The 26,601-nt window shown below is 28.2% G+C and overlaps 1 protein-coding gene across 1 annotated transcript in view; it reads left to right on the forward strand.

Annotated features, from left to right (window-relative positions):
- Positions 1 to 10,465: 10,465 nt before the first annotated feature.
- Positions 10,466 to 26,601, forward strand: part of zld (zinc finger protein zelda) — a 33,924-nt gene continuing 17,788 nt past the window's right edge. The window contains exons 1-2 of the mRNA XM_075299808.1: positions 10,466 to 10,616; positions 10,713 to 10,812. The gene's annotated coding sequence lies outside the window, so the exon portion shown is untranslated. The remainder of the gene's footprint in view (positions 10,617 to 10,712; positions 10,813 to 26,601) is intronic.

The following is a 26,601-nucleotide window of genomic DNA, read 5'->3' on the forward strand; positions in this document are numbered from 1 at the left end:
TGAAGACAATTCATCTGATTCTTCAGAAATCTCCGCTGCAGTAACATCACTTCACCATGACAATGACAATATTGCAACTTATACACACCATAAAAGAGTGTGTAGAAGAGAGAATTTAGATCAATATAGGCTAGGATCTAAGGATCATAAACAAGTAGGAGACAATTCACCTACTTCTTCAAGAATCTTCCCTGGAGAAACATTATTTCAAAGTAAAGATCACAATACTGCAACTTATACAAACCCTAGAAGAGTTTGTCAAGAGAATACATTTTGTACTAGAGACCAAAGCAGATTCCGAAACATGGATAATTATAGAAATTTTCCAGCAATCCGAAGAGATATAAATTCCTTAGTTACTGCAATACCATCACAAGTAGAAAGAAATACCATAAATAATATTAGAATTAGTGAGGAAAATTCCTCTGATCTTTATGGAATACAAACTTCAGCTATGTCATCTCTAAGAGAATATAATTCAGGAGCTTTAGGTGAGGAATATTCCATTGCTTCTTCAGGAAAAGATGTTAATATTTCTCGATTTGGTATTTCACTTAAACAAACAGTTTCCAATACAAATTTGAATCGGTTTAAAAATGTTACAACCGCACATGCTTCCATTGTAATTGATGAAGATATTATACAAATATTAGATGATAATGATTCACCAATGCCAGCTTCAAATTCTCGCGAGAAATCTATTAACTTAGAGTCAATTGAAGATCATTCTTTAGCATATATTAATATGAAGAAAACAATAGAAAACAAAGAAGTTTACAATTATTCACCAGGAAATAATAAGGAACCCCTTGCCAACACTAAAAATTCTCTAAATCCTCAAGATCAGTTTTCAATAAGTAACATTTCTATAGATTTAACTCTATCTCCTATGAAAGGATTTGAAACTTTATCGACCTCTAGTACAACTTATTCATCCTTAGTTCCAAATAGATCACCACAAAATTTAAATATTAATGGTTACGAAGAATATCAAAATGATTCAAAATCTTCAGCACCTGTTGAAACTTCAAATGTTAATGAAGGTTCTCAAAATGTTGGATGTATTAGACAACCCAATGAATTGAATCATTGGGATTTAAAATCTTCAACTTCTGATGGCTATATTCGGCAACGTTGTGAATTGCAACAACTTATTGAAATCTCTGATAGTGATTCAGAAAATGTAGACGATTTAGAATCACAAAACTCCTCAGAATATTCAGATAACGAATATGATGATTACGATGAACCAGTAGGAATTTTTGCTGGGGGAGAATTTGAAGGCAATATTGTCAATATCCAGGATTTACAATCAACTGATAATAGTTCCTTAGCAATATGTCCAAAACCAACTTCACATGACAATGATTTGGAAAATAGGCAAATAGTAAATCCTTCAATAAATCCTGGTCCCATCAATACAATAGATAATAATGAGAATTGTGGGAATGGGTCTCCTAGAATCAGAGATCATATCACAAATCACAAATTATTCTTGCAAACTAATCAGCTAAAACGTCATTTAAATGATTTGAAATTTGATCGATATGTTGCTTCCTGGAAACCAAATCTAGAGTGTACAGTATGTCATAGGACCCTTAACAGATTTTCTCATTTGTTGGACCATTTCCGTGTTGAACATCCCAACGATAGGTTTCACATAGAATGTTGCCATCATAAACTATATCTTCGTCATAATATTCGCAACCATAGTCGCAATCACAGGTTTAAGTGTGAAATTTGTGGTAAATTCTATTCCAAAAAGCATAATTTAAAAGTTCACCTACTCAATCATACCAGACTAACTAAACACATTTGTACAGTTTGTCATAGATCCCTTAGTTCCAAAGACAGCCTAGAAGATCATATGAATACCCATACAGGTCAACGTCCACATAAATGCTGTTTTTGTCCAATGACTTTTCGACATAGAACTAATAAATATAAGCATACGCTTAGATACCATCCTGATTTAGAGGACAGAGAGGCCAAAATCACCAACAATAGGCAAGCCTGTGAGTAAAAATTACTTTTTTTCCTCGATATTTTTCTAATATAGTAGGTTAGGTTAACCTAACCTAGATACCATCCTGATTTAGAGGACAGAGAGGCCAATATCACCAAGCAGCAATAGGCAAAAGAAGCAAGTCTGTGAGTGAAAATTATTTTTTTCCTCGACATTTTTCGAATAGAGTATAGACACAAAAAAATTTCACCAAAATTTTTCCAATTAAAATTTTAATTGAGTTTTAAAAAATATTCAAATTTTTTAATTGAAACAAAAATTAATCACAAAAATAATAGTATCAATTAATTTTTTAATTGGATCAATTAACTTTTTAATTGAGCTTCAATTAATTTTTTAATTGATACTATCATTTCTGTGATTGAAGACATTTCAATTAAAAATTAATTGGATCAATTAATTTCGTGATTGAATCAGAAAAAATTTTTTTGTGTGTAAGTGCAATAAATTTAACAACCTACGATGTACTTTATTGAACCGATATATACTCAAATTATATACATCGATTCAAAAAAAAAATCCATTCTACCATTTACCCATTTAAATACATAAATTTTGAAATTATATATATTTTTTGTAGTTTCAATTCTTTTTTAGGGACTAGCGTAGGTTAGGTTAGGTTAAAGTGGCAGCCCGATTAAGATTCAGGCTCACTTAGACTATTCAGTCCATTGTGATACCACACTAACTAAAAGTACCTATTACATATGGGCACTTCTAGTTTTAACCGTTGAACCTTCTCGATTATTTTCTTCTGTTGAACCAACCAGATTGTTGCAAAAACATTAGCAGACTGCTTTAGTTAACGTTTTCCAGGTCCGCCAGTAATCTGAAGCTATATGTCCCTAAAATTTGCTTACGCCTTACACAAAATGCAGGACACTCACACAAGAGGTGTTTTATTGATTCCTTTTCCTCCGCATCATGACAGCTCATACAATAGTCATTATACTTCGCACCAATAGTTTTTGCAAAATCACCTATCAGGCAGCGACCCGTTATAGCAGATATCAGGAGTGCTATCTGGCGTCTCGAGAACACTAGCATATCTAGTGTGCGGTTTAAGTTTAAATGGGGCCATATTTGCTTGGTGTCGTTACAGCCCTTACAATTCTCCCATCGAACATTTGCCATCATGACAGCCTTCTCACGCAGTAAGAGCTTGCAGGTAGCCAGAGGCATACCAACAGATTCTAGTTCCCCTGGCATATGTAAGGTAGTTCCTAGCCTTGCTAGCTCATCTGCTTCGCAGTTCCCCGGTATGTTCCTATGGCCAGGCATCCATATTAGGTGAATATTGTGCTGCTCAGCCATCTCATTGAGAGATTTGCGGCAGTCGATGGCCGTTTTCGAGTTGAGGAACACAGAGTCCAAGGATTTTATTGCAGGTTGACTGTCTGAGTATATATTGATGCCAATATTGCTTGGAGCATTACTTCTCAGCCAATTCACCACTTCTCTTATTGCTAATATTTCAGCCTGAAAAACACTACAGTGATCAGGTAATCTTTTCGCTATTCGAAGTTCCAGATCTTTAGAATATACTCCGAAACCCACTTGACCATCCAATTTGGAGCCATCAGTGTAGAAATCTATATATCTTTTATTCCCCGGGGTCCGTGTACACCACGCCTCACTGTTGGAAATTAGAGTCTCAAACTTTTTGTCGAAAAGTGGACTCGCCAAAGTGTAATCCACTACGTTAGGCACATCTGGCATTATTTTGAGGACCGAACTGTGACCGTAACTTTTTTCCGACCACAGCGATAGCTCGCGCAACCGCACAGCCGTTGTTGCAGCTGACTGTTTGGCCAAAATGTCTAAAGGCAATAGATGCAGTATGACATTAAGGGAGTTTGTTCCTGTCTTGCTGAATACACCTGAGATACACAAGCACGCCATACGCTGAACTTTGTCTAAACTTGTCGGCGGGTGAAGTGCCGGCCACCAGACTACAACACCATATAGCATTATAGGTCTAATCACTGCCGTGTATAGCCAATGTACAATTTTTGGTTTTAGTCCCCAATTTTTCCCTATTGCCTTTTTGCACGAGTATAAAGCTACCGTTGCTTTTCTCGCCCTTTCTTCAATATTAAGCTTAAAGTTCAGCTTCCTGTCCAAAATAACGTCAAGGTATTTTGCACACTCCCTAAAGGGAATTTCAATACCCCCTAAGGAAATGGGTCTAACCGTGGCAGTTTTGCGATCTTTGCAGTACATGCCTAGTTCTGTCTTTGCTGGATTTACCCCAAGACCATTATCTTTCGCCCATTTCTCAGCCATCCGGAGGGCTCTCTGTATAATATCTCTAACTGTTGATGGGAATTTTCCCCTGACTGCTAGCGCCACATCATCTGCGTATGCCACCACTTGTATTCCTTTCTAGGGAAACCAGAAGTTCGTTTATAGCAACATTCCAAAGAAGAGGTGATAGAACTCCTCCTTGAGGAGTGCCTCTGTTCAAAAACCGTTGTATGTTTGCTTGTCCTAGTGTGGCTGAAATGCGTCTCTTCCTTAGAAGTTCGTCTAACAGCCTAAGTATACCTGGATCAACATTCAGAGTTGTCAGTCCATTTAATATCGAGCTCGGACTAGCGTACCCCGGCCCGCTTCACTGCGCCTCCTGAAGCATATTTTCGTTAACTCAGTCAACCATATCCTTCGATCTGAAAGCAAATTTTGATTGAAATTTTGAATTTGATTTGAACTCTTTTAAAGAGTAGGGTCAGCAGAAGTCTGGCACAAAAACTGAAGTACTGATTAATCACTCCATGGTTTCCACACACATTTCAAAAAATTCGCACCACTTGCTTTTTCGTTTATATACCACAATAGGGAGGCTATGCAGCATGGTTTGTCAAGCGGAGGTATACTTCTCCTCAACATACCGGCAAATAAATCGGAAAAAGTAAGAGTACGTAAAAATTGACCATATTAACAATGTCAATGTTATAGTCAATGTTAAAAATTGACCATAAAGGGTGATACGGTCAAAATTTGGTCAAGGGAAAACAGTGTAAATCGGTGAAATCGTTTTTTAAAAAATCAAATTAAATTTCTTTTTCAAGTTCAATTAGTATAAAATTCAGGAAAAATATTCAGTTAGGCTTTCTCTTTTCCAAATCCGAATTGCCGGGCCTCACGCTTGATACCTGCCATCAGATTTTGTACAGCCACCTTGTCCACCTTCTTCGCCGCAGAAAGCCAGTTTGTCTTGAACTGCTGCTCGTCCTTAGAAGTTTTTTTGGTCTTCTTTAGGTTCCGCATGACAATATCCCAGTATTTCTCAATTGGGCAAAGCTCTGGCGTGTTGGGAGGGTTCTTGTCCTTGGGAACCACCTGCACGTTGTTGACGGCGTACCACTCCATGGCCTTTTTACCGTAATGGCAAGATGCCAAATCCGGCCAAAACAGTACGGAACAACCGTGTTTCTTCAGGAAAGGCAGCAGACGTTTATTCAAACACTCTTTCACGTAAATTTCTTGGTTGACAGTCCCGGAAGCTATGAAAATGCTGCTTTTCAAGCCACAGGTACAGATGGCTTGCCAAACCAAATATTTCTTTGCGAACTTTGACAGTTTTATGTGCTTGAAAATATCTGCTACCTTTCTCCTTTCTTTTGCCTTATAAAACTCCTGTCCCGGAAGCTGCTTGTAGTCGGCTTTGACGTAGGTTTCGTCGTCCATTACCACGCAGTCAAACTTCGTCGGCATCGTCGTGTACAGCCTCCGGGATCGCGCTTTGGCCGTCGTATTTTGTTTATCATCGCGATTTGGAGTCACTACCTTCTTGTAAGTCTATAGTCCGGCTCGTTTTTTGGCTCGATGCACGGTTGTAGACGATACACCCAGCTTATTTGCGGCATCTCGGATAGAGAGGTTAGGGTTTCGCTTGAAACTACCGGCAACTCTCTTTTTCGTCTCAGCGGCTTCCGGTTTTCGATTTCCCCCCGATCCAGACTTCCTGGCTGTCGACAAATGTTCCCCAAACACTTTAATTACATTTGTAACGGTTGATTTGGCAACTTTTAGGGATTTTGCCAGCTTTGGGTGCGAGTAGCTCGGATTTTCGCGATGCGCGAGCAAAATTTTGATACGCTGCTCTTCTTGCTTGGACGGCATTTTGACAACTGAAGAGTGAATTCCAAAATCAAAATAGGAGCAACATTCTACACACACACACCTTCAAAATGGGGGGTGTTCAGGTTTTTTAAATGCAAAATTGAAAGAAATACGTCAAGTTTATATTAACCAAATTTTGACCGTATCACCCTTTACAATGTATTTCGCAAAGATCGTGATCTGGAGAAAACTGGCTGTGGACGTGGTGGAGGTGTCTTGTTTGCATTTAAAATAGACCCCCCCCCTCGACCAAATATCGAAAAATAAAGTAGCTGTTATTTGCCTCGACGTCCCCCTCAACCTTCCCTTAAAATTTCAAGCAAATTGTATAATTTTGTTCCCATTTTCAAAAAGTCGGGCAAGGGGGAGGCCCACTTTCCGTCCAAATATTAAAAAATCTGGTACCCCATAATAAATTCATAACCTCACGGCGTGTTCTCTGCAAATCTCAAGAAAATTTTGTCAAAAACTTATTTCTATAAAAAATTTGTCAAAATTTTATTTCTAAAGAAAATTTTGTTAAAATTTTATTTCTAAAGAAATTTATGTCAAAATTTTATTTCTATAGAAAATTTTGTCAAAATTTTATTTTTATAGAAAATTTTGTAAAATTTTATTTCTGCAGAAAATTTTGCTACAATTTTATTTCTATAGAAAATTTTGTCAAAATTTTATTTCTAAAGAAAATTTTATAAAAATTTTATTTCTAAAGAAAATTTTTGTCAAAATTTTATCAAAATTTAATTTTTATAAAATATTTTGTCAAAACTTTATTTCTATAGAAAATTTTGTCAAAATTTTATTTCTATAGAAAATTTTGTCAAAATTTTATTTCTATAAAAAAAGTATATACGGTCGTAAGTTCGGCTAGGCCGAAGCTTATGTACCCTCCACCATGGATTGCGTAGAAACTTCTACTGAAGACTGTCATCCACAATCGAATTACTTGGGTTGCGGTAACACTTGCCGATGGCAAGGTATCTTAAAACTTCCTAACACCGTAATATATACCACATAGTCCATTCGTGGTATATATTAAACTAAAAAGGCCGATTAAATACGTATATAATTAAGTTGAAAGTTTCTATAGAAATAAAATTTTGAAATTTTCTACACGCAGAGAAGGAATATGATCACCTCAAACATGTTTCAAAGGCAAAATATTATTTTTGTACGGTGACCATGTAACATGTTTGTCACTAAAATGTGATTTTCTCGTCAAATATAACCTGCTTGCCGAAATCAGATACATGATTTCCGAGAAAATAACATGGTTGCGAAAACCATGATACATGGTCACCACCCAAAAATAACATTTTGCTCTTAAAACATGTTTGAGGTGATCATATTCCTTCTCTGGGTGTATAGAAGTAAAGTTTGGAAAAAATTTTCTATAGAAATAAAATTTTGACAAAATTTTCTATAGAAATAAAATTTTGACAAAATTTTCTATAGAAATAAAATTTGGAAAAATATTCTATAGAAATAAAGTTTTGACAAAATTTTCTATAGAAATAAAAATTTGACAAAATTTTCTATAGAAATAACATTTTGACAATGTTTTCTATAAAAATAAAATTTTGGTAGATTATTTTTGACTCGAGTGGCAACCATGATTAGAACCGATATGGACCAATTTTTGTGTGATTTGGGATCGGCTATACATAACTATAGACCTATACGGACCAATTTTGGCATGGTTATTAGCGGCCATATACCACGTTGCAAATTTCAACCGGATCGGATAAATTTTGCTCCTCCAAGAGGCTCCGGAGATCAATTCTTGCGTGTTTCTTAGAGACCACATTCTAACACCATGTTCCAAATTTCAACCGGATCGGATGAATTTTGCTCTTCCAAGAGGCTCCGGAGGACAAATCTGGGAATCGATTTATATGGGGGCTATATATAATTATGGACCGATATGGACCAATTCTTGCATGGTTGTTAGAGACCATATACTAACACCACGTATCAAATTTCAACCGGATCGGATGAATTTTGCTCCTCTAAGAGGCTACGGAGGTCAAATCTGGGGATCGGCTTATATGGGGGCTATATAATTATTTTTTTTGCATGGTCATTAGAGAACATATACCAACACCATGTACCAAATTTCAGCCGGATCGGATGAAATTTGCTTCTCTTAGAGCAATCGCAAGCCAAATTTGGGGGTCCGTTTATATGGGGTCTATACGTAAAAGTGGACCGATATGGACCAATTTTTACATGGTTGTTAGAGACCATATACTAACACCATGTACCAAATTTCAGCCGGAACGGATGAAATTTGCTTCTCTTAGAGTAATTGCAAGCCAAATTTGGGGTCCGTTTATATGGGGGCTATACGTAAAAGTGGACCGATATGGCCCATTTGCAATACCGTCCGACCTACATCAATAACAACTACGTGTGCCAAGTTTCAAGTCGATAGCTTGTTTCGTTCGGAAGTTAGCGTGATTTCAACAGACGGACGGACGGACGGACATGCTCAGATCGTCTCAGAATTTCACCACGACCTAGAATATATATACTTTATGGGGTCTTAGAGCAATATTTCGATGTGTTACAAACGGAATGACAAAGTTAATATACCCCCATCCTATGGTGGAGGGTATAAAAATTGTCAAAATTTTATTTCTAAACAAAATTTTTGTCAAAATTTTATTTCTAAACAAAATTTTATTTCTATAGAGAATTTTGTCAAAATTTTATTTCTATAGAAAATTGTGTCAAAATTTTATTTCTATAAAAATTTTTTTTCTACAGAAAATTTTATCAAACTATTATTTCTATAAAAAATTTTGTCAAAATTTTAGTTATATAAGAAATTGAGTTCTATTAAACAATTTTTGACAAAATTTTCTACAGAAATAAAATTTTCATAAAATTTTTATTCTATATTTCTATAGAAAATTTTGTCAAAATTTTATTTCTATTGAATATTTTCTCATAATTATATTTTTATAAAAAATGTTTTTAACATTTTATTTCTATAAACAATTTTGGCAAAAGTTTATTGCATAATAACATTATGTCAAAATTTTATTTCTATAGAAAATTTTGCTAAAATGTTATTTCTATAGAAATTTCCACAGAAAATTTTTGTCAACATTTAACTTCTATAGAAACTTTGGTCAAAATTTTATTTTTCAAAAAATTTTTTTTTTATAGAAAATTTCCTCAAAATGTTATTTCTATAGAAAATTTGGTCAAAATTTTATTTCTACAGAAAATTTCCTCAAAATTTTATTTTTTTAGAAAATTTCCTCAACATGTTATTTCTATAGAAAATTTGGTCAAAATTTTATTTCTATAGAAAATTTCCTCAAAATTGTATTTCTTTAGAACATTTTGTCAAAACTTTTAGAAAATTTTGCCAAAATGTTATTGCTATAGAATATTTTGCCAAAATTTTATTTCAATAGAAAATCTTGTCAAAATTGTATTTCTGTAGAAAATTTTGACAAATTTTTCTTTAAAAATAAAATTTTGACAAAAATTTTATAGAAATAAACTTTGGAGAAAACTTTATATATAGAAATAAAATTTTGGCAACATTTTCTACAGCAATAAAATTTTCTATAGAAATAAAATTTTGAGAAAATTTTCTACAGAAATAAATTTTTGAGAAAATTTTCTATAGAAATAAAAATTTTGCAGACTTTTATTTTTATAGAAATATAATTTTGAATAAATTTTCTTTAGAAATAAAATGTTGACAAACTTTTCTATAGAAATAAATTTTTGACAAAATTCTCTATAGAAATAAATTTTTTACAAAATTCTCTATAGAAATAAAATTTTGACAAAATTCTCTATAGAAATAAAATTTTAACGAAATTTTCTATAGAAATAAAATTAAAAAAAAAATGCCTATAAAAATAAAATTTTGACAAAATTTTCTATAGAAATAAAATCATATCATGTTGCTAGTAATTGTTGATTCTCCTCTTGCATCCCTGAGAATCTTACATGACAACCCTAATTTAATGTTAATCATCCTTCTACTGTCATCAAATAATCAACATAGTCATCACACGGCAACAGCTATAACTTCACTTTATACTTTGCTAAAGATCTGTGGGGCAGATAAAATTGTCATCGTCTACTACGTTGTAAGTATGTACATGATTTAGGTGAGTACCTGTAATTGCAATGGTGAAATCATTACGACATGTGGATAACTCTCTGTAGAGAGAGAGAGAGAGAGAGAGTGACTGAGAAAGAGATCAGAGTAATACATCATTCAAAAGAGTGTGGTATATATGGAGAATGTAAAGATCAAGTAGTTGTTGACTGTCAACAAATGATTGATTTACCAAAAGATATCGAAGATTGATCGATAAAACGAAGAACAAAGAGGACGGTGGACATTTTTTTGTAATAAGTTAAATGACAAGAGTTTCATGTAGAAAAATAAAAGAAAGAGTGGAGAAAGGTTTAAATACACTGAATACAAGTGGTAATTATTTGCATTGGATTGAAAGAAATGATAAAACTATAAAATATCTAAAAAAATTGTTATTTTTTACTAATTCCTAAAAAATATTTATAATAGAACAAATGAGACCAAGTAATAAAAACTTCGTTTGAGAGATAACAAAATTTTAATCAACATCAAAAAATTATTGCCCTAACTCAATGGGCTACAATTGAAGGTAAACAAATATATGGTAATTTTTTATTACTTCTTGTAATTTGTTCATATTATTATGTGACTCGTGTTGTTTTAATGTAACCTGTGTTGTAATTATTATTTTTCCACTTTATTTAATGCCACATAACGATGTTTTATGACTTTGAAAAAAATAACTTTACAACCCTCTAAAAACATATATTTTTGGAAATATTTCAAGGCTCGTTTTGTTTTTTGGTTTTATCCAGTATTCTGCGTCGCAAAATAATTAATTATGATGGCGTCTGTCCATCCAGTATTTGTCAAAAAAAAAAAAAAACTCTTGTGTGTGCTCACATGGTTTTTGAGGTTTTTTTGCTCACAGGAACGATATTCATATGCAATGACACTCAAGAGAAAAATTACACAGTGGAAACATTTGCTGTCAAGTTATACGGGGGATTTACCATAGATGGAAATGAATACAAGGATTTGTAATAAGTTAATTGTGTTAAATTAATCTATTAATTTATTAGTTTCAATTACTTTTTAATTGGAAATACTTTGCTGATAGTTTTTTCCGGGCGCACAAAATTTTAACCGGTGGTCTATTCCCCGGTTAGGTACTAATCGAAGTGTTAGAAACGCACTGAGCCAAAACTAATCTACCAAAAACTTCTCCAATTTTTGGTAGATTTTACCAAAAATTTACACAAACAAAAATATGTATCTTATTTTGCAAAATTTTATTTTCATAGAAATTTTTTTTCAAAATTTTATTTCTATAGAAAATTTTTTCAAAATTTTATTTCTATAGCAATTTTTTTTTTCAAAATTTTTGTTCTATAGAACATTTTGTCAACATTTTATTTCCACAGAAAATTTTGCAATATTTTATTTCTATAGAAAATTTTGTCTAAATTGTCTATTTTCTCTAGAAAATTACTACATAAATATACACGCTTCTATAGAAAATGTTGTCAAAATTTTTATTTCTATAGAAAATGTTCTCAAAATTTTATTTCTATTGAAAAATTTTAACAAAGTTTTATTTCTATAGAAAATTTTGTCTAAATTTCGTTTCTATATTTCATTTCCACAGAAAATGTCACATTTTTTCTATAGAAAATGTTGTCTACATTTGATTTCTATAGAAAAATTTGTCAAAACTTTATTTCTATCGAAAATTTTGTCTAAATTATATTTTTATAGAATTTTTTTTCCAAATTTTATTTCTATAGAAGATTTTGTCAAAATGTTATTTCTATACAAAATTTTGTCAAAATTTTATATCTATAGAAACATTTTTCAAAATTTTAATTTAGAAAATTTTCTCAAAATTTTATTTCTATAGACAATTTTGTCAAAATTTTATTTCTATAGAAAATGTTCTCAAAATTTTATTTCTATTGAAAAGTTTTAAAAAAATTTTTATTTCTATAGAAAATTTTGTCAATATTTCATTTCTATAGAAAATTTTGTCACATTTTTTTCTATAGAAAATGTTGTCTACATTTTATTTCTATAGAAAATTTTGTCAAAACTTTATTTCTATCGAAAATCTTGTCTAATTTATATTTTTATAGGAAATTTTGTCTAAATTTTATTGATATAGAAGATTTTGTCAATATTTTATTTCTATAGAAAATTTTGTCTAAATTTTATTTCTATAAAATATCTTGTAAAAATTTTATTTCTATAGAAAATTTTGTCAAAACTTTATTTCTATAGAAGATTTTGTCAAAATTTTATTTCTATGGAAAATTTTCTCAAAATTTTATTTCTATACACAGAAAAAAATATCACCAAAATATTTCCAATTAAAAAGTTAATTGAAGTTGAAAAAATTTTCAATTAATAACTTAATTGATACAAATAACTTTTTAATCAAGATAGAAATATTAAGTCAATTAAGTCGATGATTGAAAATTTAAAAATTTTTAATTAAAACATTAATTGATACAATTAACTTTTTAATCAAATTCGGAAGAGTAAGTCAGTTAAAGAAAGTGATGAATATTTTTTAATTTTTAATTAAAAATATATTTCAAACAATCAATTGTTAATCCAAATAAAAACCAATTCAGAAAATAATTGAAAATAGTTACATTTCTTAATTAAAAAATTAATTGAGTTTTGCAATCAACATCAATTAAATTTTTAATTGAATCAATTAAAAAATTAATTGAAATTTGCTAATGAAATCAATTAATATTTTAATCAAGAATTTTTTCTCTGACCAATTAAAACTGTGATTGATACTATCATTTTCGTGATTGAAGACATTTCAATTAAAAAATTAATTGGATCAATTAATTTCGTGATTAAATCAGAAATTTTTTTTGTGTGTAGAAGATTTTGTCAACATTTTATTTCTATACAAAATTTTGTCAAAATTTTATTTCTATAAAATATGTTGTCAAAATTTTATTTCTATAGAAAATTTTGTCAAAACTTTATTTCTATCGAAAATCTTGTCTAACTTATATTTTTTTAGAAAATTTTGTCTAAATTTTATTTCTATAGAAGATTTTGTCAAAATTTTATTTCTCTAGGAATTTTTGTCCAATTTTTTTTTTATATTTTTTTTTATGTTGTCAAAATGTTATTTCTATACAAAATTTTGTCAAAATTTTACATCTATAGAAAAATTTTTCAAAATTTTAATTCTATAGAAAATTTTGTCAAAATTTTATTTCTATAGAAAATGTTCTCAACATTTTATTTCTATTGAAAAGTTTTAATAAAATTTTATTTCTATAGAAAATTTTGTCCAAACTTTATTTCTATAGAAAATATTGTCAATATTTCATTTCTATAGAAAATTTTGTCAAAACTTTATTTCTATCGAAAATCTTGTCTAGTTTATATTTTTATAGAAAATTTTCTCTAAATTTTATTCATATAGAAGATTTTGTCAATATTTCATTTCTATAGAAAATTTTGTCTAAATTTTATTTCTAGAGAAAATATTGTCAAAATTCTATTTCTATTTGGTCAAAATTTTATTTCCATAGGAAATTTTGTCAAAGTTTAATTTCTATAGTAAATTTTGTAATTTTTTTTCTATATAAATTTTGTATTTTTTTATAGTAAATTTTCTAATTTTTGTCTATAGAAAATTTTGTTTCTACAGAAAATTTTGTCAAAATTTTATTTCTCTACAAATTCTCTAGAAAAAAAATTAAATTTTATTTCTATTTTTTTTATTTCTATTTTTGTCAAAATTGCATTTCTATAGAAAATTTTGTCAAAATGTTATTTCTATAGAAAATTTTGTCTAAATTTTATATCTATAGAAAATTTTGTCAAATTTTATTTTTATTGAAAATTTTGTCAAAATTTTATTTCTATAGAAACATTTTACAAAATTTTATTTCTATCGAAAATTTTCTCAAAATTTTATTTCTATAGAAAATTTTGTCAAAATTTTATTTCTATAGAAAATTTTGTCAAAATTTTATTTCTATCGAAAAATTTTTCAAAATTTTATTTCTATTGGAAATTTTGTCAAAATTTTATTTCTATAGAAAACTTTGTCTAACTTTCATTTCTATAGAAAATTTTTTCAAAATGTTGTTTCTATAGGCAATTTTTGTCAAAATTTTATTTCTATAGAAAATTTTTTCTAAATTTTATTTCTATAGAAAATTTTGACAAAATTTTATTCCTATAGAAAATTTTGTCAAAATTTTATTTCTATAGGAAATTTTGTCAAAATTTTATTTCTATAGAAACATTTTTCAAAATTTTATTCATATGGAAAATTTTATTTCTATAGAAAATTTTGTCTAACATTAATTTCTATAGAAAATTTTTTTCAAATTGTTATTTTTATAGGCAATTTTTGTCAATAGAAAATTTTGTCAAAATGTTATTTCTATAGAAAATTTTGTCTAAATTTTATTTCTATAGGAAATTTTGTCAACATTTTATTTCTATAGGAAATTTTGTCAAAATTTTATTCCTATAGAAGATTTTGTTAAAATTCTTTTACTTATGAAGTACCTCTCAGTTAGAAAGGAATATTTTGTAAAATCTACCAAAACATCATGAATTCTACCAATCTACCAAACAGTTAGAAATCTACCATTTTTGGTAGAATTCTATAAATTGTGGCGAACGTGATTAGAAACCGAAATTTAGTGTCTTAGAATATGGAATTTGAATTTTCTATAAATATTCTCTAATCGATTTTAATGCATTTTCAAATATATCATCAACAATTTAACCATAGGAAAGTAACTACAACAATAGTTGAAAAATAGTTGAATTCAAACAATTTACAAACCCTAGTTTACTTAATAGTAGGTAAAAGATTTGCTATAATAAACGACCCAGTGTTTTTTTTTTTTTGGTATGGTCTAGGTCTCTCAAGTTGGTTGTTGTATAAAAATGAAGTGATCGAGATCTCCTAAGCTTATATGGTATCACAATGACCAGAGAGTCTACATAAGTGAGAGTATACTATAGTAACTTAATCTCACCATCACTAAAATAATGGATTTTTCTCTTTTTGTAGCCCGGACTTAATAGACTTACTAACATCTCCCATGTATTTCTGAAAAGTATTAATCTTTCGAACAGGTTATAAATCGCAACGATTTATAATTTGACCACACATAATATAAATAAAAATCTAATGCATAAAAAATCTAATTTTTGATTGTATTACACAATCATTATATGGTTGTTGTTGTAGCCCTTAGTTGTTGCTGTTACAGCTATTAAAGGTTTTGAATGGCAAATATGAGCGACAATTCCCCAAACGCCAAGCCAGACCAGAGGAGTCTCTTTCTCACTTTGAATAAAACAATAGCCACACGGCGTGACTACAACAACAAGAACCATGTACACATACACACACTCCAAATGACAATAACGTCCATCCACAACAATTGATAACGACAATAGCAACAACAAAACGAGATTGACAATAAAAAAATGAAGGAATAAAAAACGGACATACAAAGTACTCAGAGCTCTATCCGTGAACAGTAAATATACGTAGCAAAACATAGAAGCAGCACATATGAAAAAAACAGCCAAAATTTCTGAAATTCAAAAAAAAAAACTAAATAAACAAAAAAGCAAACACTGGTTAAGTCGCGCAGCTACGTATTGCACAGTGATTTCAAATAGAAGTTGGGGATTATTATCGAAATGTTTGAAGGTAGACCTTTAGAATTTTTGATTAAAAAAAATGATCATGAATTCAGTGCAATTCGACAGTCGCTATGATTGTGTTCACACACTTACGTACAGTTTGGTTGGGTTCAGTTTAAGGCGGTAATTTAGTGAAGACAATGTATATGTGATGAAATTATTTTAGAATATGTCAACTAAAATATGTTACTAATTTAATGTATTAAAAATAATTTTAAGTTAATTACATTTTTTCTTGGCTCCGGGTCTACTTTGAAATGAAAAAATGTGCCAAGTTTTGGGACCACCAAATCCTCAGCCACACTATTCACTACATGGACGTCGGAAGTACGCAGGCAGTTGAATGTCAGAGTCGACGGCGAAATAATTCCAACCATAAAGTAGCCCAAGATTCCCGGGGTCACATTTGACAGCCTTTTTAAGTCGTCCGCCCATGCCACTGCAATTTGTGATAAGCTCCGCGGTAGAAACAAGGTCCTCAAGTCGCTTACCGGCAGGACTTGGAGTGCGGACAAAGAAACCTTGTTGACTACATATAAGGCAATTGGCTGGTCAGTGGTAAGCTATGCAGCGCCAGTGTGGACACCTCAAACGAGTGATACGCAGTGGAAGAACATACAGACCTGTCAGAACGCTACCCTTAGAACCACAACAGGATGTCTCCTTTATGCCGAGACCAAGATCGTCCCAGTGCGTCGACACAATTACATATTGTCAATTACTGTATCTCTTGGGTTGCTATCGAAGTTGTCATCCAAATCACCATCTTGTGGATAGACAACCCCCACCCAGGAATGTAAGGGTTGATCTTCACCTTCTAGAGCCCGAGATCCAGCGTTACAAAAGAGAGTCTCTAGATCAGGCAGCATACCAGACAGGTCTGAACAGGATTCATGAGGATACTGTAGCTGAATCGGTGAGAAGTTGCAAGGTTAATCCTGTTCTCGGGGTCCGACCGCCGCCCATAGCACCGGAGGAGAAACCTCCCACGGCAGACCAGGCAAGTGCAGCCGCCTCAATTCAGACTTACTCGTATTAGTGATTGACAGCAGCGTAGCTGACGTGTATCCCATCTGTAATCAAGGGCCACATGACACTCGTCACCTTTTTGCTTGCCCGGCTAAGCCTAGCCGTCTCAACACCAGATCACTCTGGACACACCCCATCCTTGTCGCAGAGTTCCTTGATCTGGCTACTAGTTGAACTACACAAGCATAGAACATAATGGATGAAACTACTTTAAAAACTGTTACAACAACAACAACAATCGGTACCAGTCCTGTGATAAGTACTTCAGTGGCAATTTGCACCAATTTCCCGTAGGGCCTAAAGACATTTTAACAATTTTTATTTTCAATTTTTTCTTCGAAAATATGAAATTTTATTAAACAATAGAAAAAATATTATTTTTAATAAAATTTCTTCAATTTGACAGAAATTATTAACTTATTTGTATCATGTTGCAATTAACAAAAATATTTTAATCAACATTTTCTACTATAAACCTACATTTTGTTGCGTGGTGGGTTCACTTTTTTCTCTGCGTGTAAGAATGAAATACAGCGTGGTTTCTATGGTAATGACTTGGTATCAAAAATTTTTTAATTTAATTCTATTTTTTTTTTTGCACAATTGTCATTAGCATTTTTCATCAAATTTTTATGATAATTATTTTAAGTCTCTCCTCTCATTCGCGTCCTATATTTAATTTTCCAACAATTCGGATCAATGGTCAGTGCTTCCACTAAATTTGTAAAATTCCCCAAAAGAAAAATACAAAAATTCAAATCTGTAAGGGCTTATGCTATTTAATCGATTTCGAAACACTGTGCTATCATAAACTTAGCTCCATACACTGCTGAACACATGTGTGTCATACAAGAGCCATGTGTGTGTGGGTATTTCTTAAGAGTACTACTCTCTCTACTCTTAATTTGCTTGACTAGATTGTTACTATGGTTGTATACAACCGACCCTCTCCCCCCCTTAATCTGATTTTTTGGAGTTTATGATTGCTGCTGAGATCGGTCCCATCGGCCGGAAAAATATCCATCGTCCCATCAGCCTTCTACATCGATGGCGCAACAAACACATCTGAGCCGAGTCAGTCGCTTTTGGCATCCGTTTGAAAGATGTAAATTTTTGAGTAGCTCTGCTGAGATATTTTTTTTTGTGAATTTTTCACTTTTTTTGTTCTTACTTCTCAACAGAAGAGACACACACCACACGGGGCAAACGAAACACACAAAAAATCCAAACAAATGAGACACAACTCTACTTTGCAAGCTACCCAACAAACGCCGGTTTGAATATACCAGGGAAGTGTTGACGGTGTGTGTGTATGTATTTTTGGTAGTTTTTTTTTTGCACATGTGATGAAGCCAGCCAAATAAATGAAGTATCTCTCCATGGTGGTCAGCGAACATGTGGATACCCTACTGCGATTCTCAGCACTTCAAAGCAAATCATAACAGGAAATACTTTAGTGAATTATTGTTTAGGAAATCTCTGCAAAATTAGTGGGAAATCTCATCGCATCATCAGTCGCAATGTCTAGACAATCGGTTAAAGTAAACGATAGTGTTAGACTGGCGCCCAACTTAAGAGCCCTTTAGAATTATATGACATAATTGGGAGTAAGATATCGATATGGGCTATAAGTTCTCTTAATAAAGTTAGACATTCGGTATCGGTAAGATCTATGGAAAAATACATTTTGATGACTTTAGGGTTAACAAATTGGAGTAGATAGTCCCAATTTGGATACGAATTAATGAATGTTATGCTAAATGAGATTAATATCTTGAAAGTCAAACCAAATTCTAACCAAAAAAAAATCATGTAAACAGAGACCATGACAGATTTATTGAAATAACAACAAAAGTCTCACAAAATTATGAACATTTTCTTTATTGGTATGACATATTTCATTATTACGCTTTGGATCAATTTTTGACAAAGTTTTCTATAGAAATAGAATTTTGACAAGATTTTCTATAGAAATAGAATTTTGACAAAATTTTCTATAAAAATAAAATTTTGACAAAATTTTTATAGAAATAAAATTTTGACAAAATTTTCTATAGCAATAAAATTTTGACAAAATTTTGTATATAAATGAAATTTTGACAAAATTTTCTATACAAATAAAATTTTGACAAAATTTTCTATGGAAATAAAATTTTGACAAAATTTTCTATGGAAATAAAACTTTGCCAAAATTTTCTATAGAAATAAAATTTTGACAAAATTTTCTATAGAAATAAAATTTGGACACAATTTTCTATATAAATGAAATTTTGACAAAATTTTCCATAGAATGAAATGTTGACAAAATTTTTTATAGAACTAAAAATCTTGATAAAATTCTTTTAGAAATGAAATTTTGACAAAATTTACCATAGAAATGAAATTTTGACAAAATTTTTTATAGAAAAGATCATTTGACAACATTTTCTTTAGAAATAAAATTTTGCTAAAATATTCTATGGAAATAAAATTTTGCCAAAATTTTCTATAGAAATAAAATGTTGACACAATTTTCTATAGAAAAAAATTTTGACACAATTTTCTATAGAAATAAAATTTTGACACAATTTTTTATAGAAAAAACCAGTAGTTAGTAGTCCGTTGTAATTTATATAAATTGGCCCCTATGTGGCTTCAAATTACATGATGAAAATAAAAATAAAAACAAAAACCATTTGCCAACATTTTCTTTAGAAATGAAATTTTGACAAAATTTTCTATGGAAATAAAATTTTGATAAAATTTTCTATAAAAATAAAACTTTGCCAAAATTTTCTATAGAAATAAAATTTTGACAAAATTTTCTATAGAAATAAAATTTTGACACAATTTTTTATAGTAAAATAAATTTGACAAACATTCTTTTCCTCTGTTGGTTAAGCTACACTTGTAGTTTAGTCAATGTATGGTTTTAAGCTGCAATAAAAAACAACAACAATGCTTAATGAAATTTTGACAAAATTTTCTATAAAAATAAAACTTTGCCAAAATTTTCTTTAGAAATGAAATTTTGACAAAATTTTCCATAGAAATAAAATTTTTACAAAAATTTCTACAGAAATAAAATTATGACAACATTTTCTTTAGAAATGAAATTTCGACACAATTTTCTATAAAAATAAAACTTCCTATAGAAATAAAATTTCCTATAGAAATAAAATTTTGACACAATTTTCTATAGAAATAAAATTTTGACACAATTTTCTATAGAAATAAAATGTTGACACAATTTTTTATAGAAATAAAATTTTGACAAAATTTTCTATAGAAATAAAATTCTGACAAAATTTTTATAGAAATGAAATTTTGACAAAATTTTCCATAGAAATGAAATTTTGACAAAATTTTTTATAGAAAAACCCATTTGACAAAATTTTCCATAGAAATAAAGTTTTTACAAAAATTTCTATAGAAATAAAATTATGACAACATTTTCTTTAGAAATTAAATATTGACAAATTTTTCTATGTAAATAAAATTTTGACAAAATTTTCTATTAATAATAAAATTTTGCCAAAATTTTCTATAGAAATAAAATTTTGACACAATTTTCTATAGAAATGAAATTTTGACACAATTTTCAGTAGAATTAAAATCTTGACACAATTTTTTATAGAAATAAAATTTTGACAAAATTTTCCATAGAAATGAAATTTTGACAAAAATTTCTATAGAAATAAAATTATGACAACATTTTCTTTAGAAATTAAATATGGACAAATTTTTCTATGGAAATAAAATTTTGACAAAATTTTCTATTAATAATAAAATGTTGCCAAAATTTTCTATAGAAATAAAATTTTGACACAATTTTCTATAGAAATGAAATTTTGACACAATTTTCAGTAGAATTAAAATTTTGACACAATTTTTTATAGAAATAAAATTTTGACAAAATTTTCTATAGAAATAAAATTTTTCTTTAAAAATAAAATTTTGACACAATTTTCTATAGAAATAAAATTTTTCTTAGAAATAAAATTTTGACAAAATTTTCTATAGAAAAAAATTAAATGTTGACTTAATTTTCTATAGAAATGAAAGTCTGACTCATTTTCTTAAAGAAATAAAATTTGAAAAACTTTTCAATAAAAATAAAATTTTGACAAAATTTTCCATAGAAATAAAATTTTGACAAAAATTTCTACATAAATAAAATTATGACAACATTTTCTTTAGAAATGAAATTTTGACACAATTTTCTATAAAAATAAAACTTCCTATAGAAATAAAATTTCCTATAGAAATAAAATTTTGACACAATTTTCTATAGAAATAAAATTTTGACACAAAATTTCATTTCTATAGAAATGAAATTTTGACACAATTTTCTATAGAAATAAAATTTTGACGAAATTTTCCTTAGAAATTTAATTTTGACAAAATTTTTTATAGAAAAAAATTTAAATGTTGACTAAGTTTTCTATAGAAATGCAAGTTTGACTAATTTTCCTAAAGAAATAAAATTTGAAAACCATTTCAATAGAAATAAAATTTTGACAAAATTTTCTAAAGAAAATGGTAGATTTTTAACCGTCTAATACCCAAACCCACCTTTAGTCGGGCTTCGTAAAATCAGGAAGCTTTTAGTAAAACACACCTTAAGACAACAAAAATGGGTAAAATAAAAAGGAAACTTAGTCAAATATCAAACACCTTAAGACAACAAAAATGGGTAAAATAAAAAGGAAACTTAGTCAAATCTGTTCAAGAGGCTTTGCAGCATAATTTTTTCTTGCTTCGTTTTCTTGCTTTTGTGTCGTTAACATTGAATATTTAATTAGCCGGCAAAAAAATTGGGGCATTAGAGGGTTAACTGTTTGGAAGATTGGTAGAATTCTTGATGTTTTGGTAGATTTTGCACAATGTTCCTCTCCAATTAAGAGGTACTTTAATTTTTATAGAAATAAAATTTTGCAAAAATTTTCTATAGAAATAACATTTTGCAAAAGATTTTCTATAGAAATAAAATTTTGCAAAAATTTTCGATATACATGAAAGTTTGACAAATTTTCCTAAAGAAATTTGAAAATTTCCTATAGAAATAAAATGTTGACAAAATTTTCGAAAGAAATAAAATTTTGATAAAATTTTCTATAGAAATAAAATTTTGACAAAATTTTGTATAGATATAATTTTTTTTACAAAATTTTTTATAGAAATAAAATTTTGGCAAAATGTTCTAAATAGAGACTTGGAAGCAGATTAGGAATATGTTAAAGACACACGGACTGTATGTGAGATCAGAATAGAATGAAAATCCATCCATCTGCTCCCCAATTTCTTCCTCTTACAACTCAACTCTTCCCGCCAACTCTTGATAATTTTTAATAATTTCAAATACTCTCAAAAAAAAAAAATTAAAAAACAAAAAAAAAACAAAATTTACTATCCTAGTGTAGGGTATCTTTGAAGTGTTATTCTTTGGAACACATAACCCCCTGAGTATGTCCATGTCCATATAACTCTTCTATGGCTACATATATGGACAGACAGTGCCAATGTTTTATGGTATATCCAGAGACTTTCTTACACACACATATGGGGACACTAAAGTGTTTTCAAACCCAGATTCCTGTTTGCCTATCCAACCGCATCAATACGCGCCTTCAAATGTTATTAACATATGATGTTGAAATGATTTTCAATGGTGATTTTTTTCGGGGTTTTTGTTTTTTTTTTTTTTTGGACTGTTCCACGTGCGCTGACTGGTGAGCTCGACAACGACAACATTTTAAATGTTTTAAGGCATTTTTATGACTAATTCTTGACAGAAAAGCAGCAAAGCCTTACAAAAGAAAAAAACTGACTTCCCAACTTAATAATGCAGTGGTCCAGACTCTTTGTGAGATCGAGAAGTCGAGTGAGTCACACGAAACCACAATGGTTGTTGGTCTCTGTAATATGGATAGTTTTGGTTGGCATTTTGACGTCTAATGCAAGAAAATGAAATTTGCATAAATTTGGCTGCAGAAAAAATCTATCTATTGGACAGGGTCAAGAGATTTATGGTTGGCCACAATATTCGAAAATAAAAAATTGTCAGCCTCTTGCCAAAGAGAATCAACTGCTGGACAGACTTACTTGCTTAATGACCCATATAAAGTTTAATTACTTTCGGTTTCTATCTACCTAACTAAAAAACGGAGTAAGATGCAAGACCCATGTGAAGTTAACTATTTGAGGTATCGACCATTAAGAATGGGTTATTACCACTGTTGCCACTCGAACCAAAAATAATCTACCAAAATTTGGAGAAAATTTTATCTTATTTTGCAAAAATTTTATTTCTATAGAAAAATTTGTCAACATTTTACTTTTATAAAAAATTTTGTCAAAATTTTATTTCTATAGAAAATTTTGTCAAAATTTTATTTCTATAGTAAATTTTGACAAAATTCTATTTCTATAGAAAATCTTGTCAAAATTTTATTTCTATGGAAAATTTTGTCAAAATTTTATTGCTATAGAAAATTTTGTCAAAATTTTATTTCTATAGAAAATTTTGTCAAAATTTTATTTCTATAGAAAATTTTCCCAAAAAAAATTTTGTCAAAATTTTATTTCTATAGAATTTTTTCCCAAAATTTTATTTCTATATATAATTTTATAAAAATTTTATTTCTATAGAAAATTTTCCCAAAATTTTATTTCTATAGAAAAATTTGCCAAAATTTTATTGATATAGAAAATTTTGTAAAAATTTTATTTCTGTAGAAAATTTTGTCAAAATTTTATTTCTATAGAAAATTTTGTCAAAATGTCATTTCTGTAGAAAATTTTGTCAAAATTTTATTTCTATAGAAAATTTTGTCAAAGTTTTATTTCTATAGAAAATTTTGTCAAAATTTTATTTCTATAGAAAATTTTGTCAAAATTTTATTTCTATAGAAAATTTTGTCAAAATTTTATTTCTATAGAAAATTTTGTCAAAATGTTATTTCTGTAGAAAATTTTGTCAAAATTTTATTTTATTGCTATAGAAAATTTTGTCAAAATTTTATTTCTATAGAAAATTTTGTCAAAATTTTATTTCTATAGAAAATTTTCCCAAAAAAAATTTTGTCAAAATTTTATTTCTATAGAATTTTTTCCCAAAATTTTATTTCTATATATAATTTTATAAAAATTTTATTTCTATAGAAAATTTTCCCAAAATTTTATTTCTATAGAAAAATTTGCCAAAATTTTATTGATATAGAAAATTTTGTAAAAATTTTATTTCTGTAGAAAATTTTGTCAAAATTTTATTTCTATAGAAAATTTTGTCAAAATGTTATTTCTGTAGAAAATTTTGTCAAAATTTTATTTCTATAGAAAATTTTGTCAAAGTTTTATTTCTATAGAAAATTTTGTCAAAATTTTATTTCTATAGAAAATTTTGTCAAAATTTTATTTCTATAGAAAATTTTGTCAAAATTTTATTTCTATAGAAAATTTTGTCAAAATGTTATTTCTGTAGAAAATTTTGTCAAAATTTTATTTTATTGCTATAGAAAATTTTGTCAAAATTTTATTTCTATAGAAAATTTTGTCAAAATTTTATTTCTATAGAAAATTTTCCCAAAAAAAATTTTGTCAAAATTTTATTTCTATAGATTTTTTTCCCAAAATTTTATTTCTATATATAATTTTATAAAAATTTTATTTCTATAGAAAATTTTCCCAAAATTTTATTTCTATAGAAAAATTTGCCAAAATTTTATTGATATAGAAAATTTTGTAAAAATTTTATTTCTGTAGAAAATTTTGTCAAAATTTTATTTCTATAGAAAATTTTGTCAAAATGTTATTTCTGTAGAAAATTTTGTCAAAATTTTATTTCTATAGAAAATTTTGTCAAAGTTTTATTTCTATAGAAAATTTTGTCAAAATTTTATTTCTATAGAAAATTTTGTCAAAATTTTATTTCTATAGAAAATTTTGTCAAAATTGTATTTCTATAGAAAATTTTGTCAAAATGTTATTTCTGTAGAAAATTTTGTCAAAATTTTATTTCTATAGAAAATTTTGTCAAAATGTTATTTCTGTAGAAAATTTTGTCAAAATTTTATTTCTACAGAAAATTTTGTCAAAATTTTATTTCTTTAGAAATTTTTCCCAAAATTTTATTTCTATATATAATTTTGTAAAAATGTTATTTCTATAGAAAAGTTCGCCACAATTTTATTTCTATAGAAATTTTTCCCAAATTTTTTTCTATATATAATTTTGTCAAAATTTTATTTCTATAGAAAATTTTGTCAAAATTTTATTTCTATAGAAAATTATGTCAAAATTTCGTTTCTGTACAAAATTTTATCAAAATTTCATTTCCATAGAAAATCTTGTGAAAATTTTGCCAACATTGTATTTCTATAGAAAATTTTTTCTAAATATTATTTGTATAGAAAAATTTTCCCAAAATTTTATTTCCCTAGAAAATTTTGTACAATTTTATTTCTATAGAATATTTTGTCAAAATTTTATTTCCATTGAAAATTTTGCCAAAATTTTATTTCTATAGAAAATTTTGCCAAAATTCTATTTCTATAGAAAATTTTGCCAAAATTTTGTTGCTATAGAAAATTTCCCAAAATTTTGTTGCTATAGAAAATTTCCCAAAATTGTATTGCTAATTTTAAAATTTTATTTCTATAGAAAATTTTGTCAAAATTTTATTTCTATAGAAAATTTTGTCAAAATTTTATTTCCATAGAAAATTGTGTCAAAATGTAATTGATATAGAAAATTTTATTTCTATAGAAAATTTTGTCAAAATATTTCTAAAGAAATAAAAAGTTGACAAAGTTTTTTTTTATAGAAAATATTGTCAAATTTTTTCTTATAAAAATTGTTTCCAAAATTTTATTTCTTAGAAAATTTTATCAAAATTTTATTTGTTAGAAAATTTTATCAAAATTTTATTTCTATAGAAAATTTTGTCAAAATTTTATTTCTATAGAAAATTTTGCCAAAATTTTATTGCTAATTTTAAAATTTTATTTCTATAGAAAATTTTGCCAACATTTTATTTCTATAGAAAATTTGTTCTAAATATTATTTCTATAGAAAATTTTTCCCAAAATTTTATTTCTCTAGAAAACTTTGTACAATTTTATTTCTCTAGAAAATTTTGTACAATTTTATTTCTATAGAAAATTTTGTCAAAATTTAATTTCTATTGAAAATTTTGCCAAAATTTTATTTCTATCAAAAATTTTGCCAACATTTTGTTGCTATAGAAAATTTCCCAAAATTTTATTGCTAATTTTAAAATTTTATTTCCATAGAAAATTTTGTCAAAATTTTATTTCTATAGAAAATTTTGTCAAAATTTCATTTCTGTACAAAATTTTATCAAAATTTCATTTCTATAGAAAATATTGTGAAAATTTTGTCAAAATTTTATTTCTATAGAATATTTTTTCTAAATATTATTTCTATAGAAAAATTTTGCCAAAATTTTATTTCTCTAGAAAATTTTGTACAATTTTATTTCTATAGAAAATTTTGTCAAAATTTTATTTCTGTTGAAAATTTTGCCAAAATTTTATTTCTATAGAAAATTTTGCCAAAATTTTATTTCTCTAGAAAATTTTGTCAAAATTTTATTTCTGTAGAAAATTTTGTCAAAATTTTATTTCTGTAGAAAATT

Source organism: Haematobia irritans, chromosome 3 (genome assembly GCF_050003625.1).
Source record: "Haematobia irritans isolate KBUSLIRL chromosome 3, ASM5000362v1, whole genome shotgun sequence".
Classification (NCBI taxonomy): Eukaryota; Metazoa; Arthropoda; class Insecta; order Diptera; family Muscidae; genus Haematobia; species Haematobia irritans.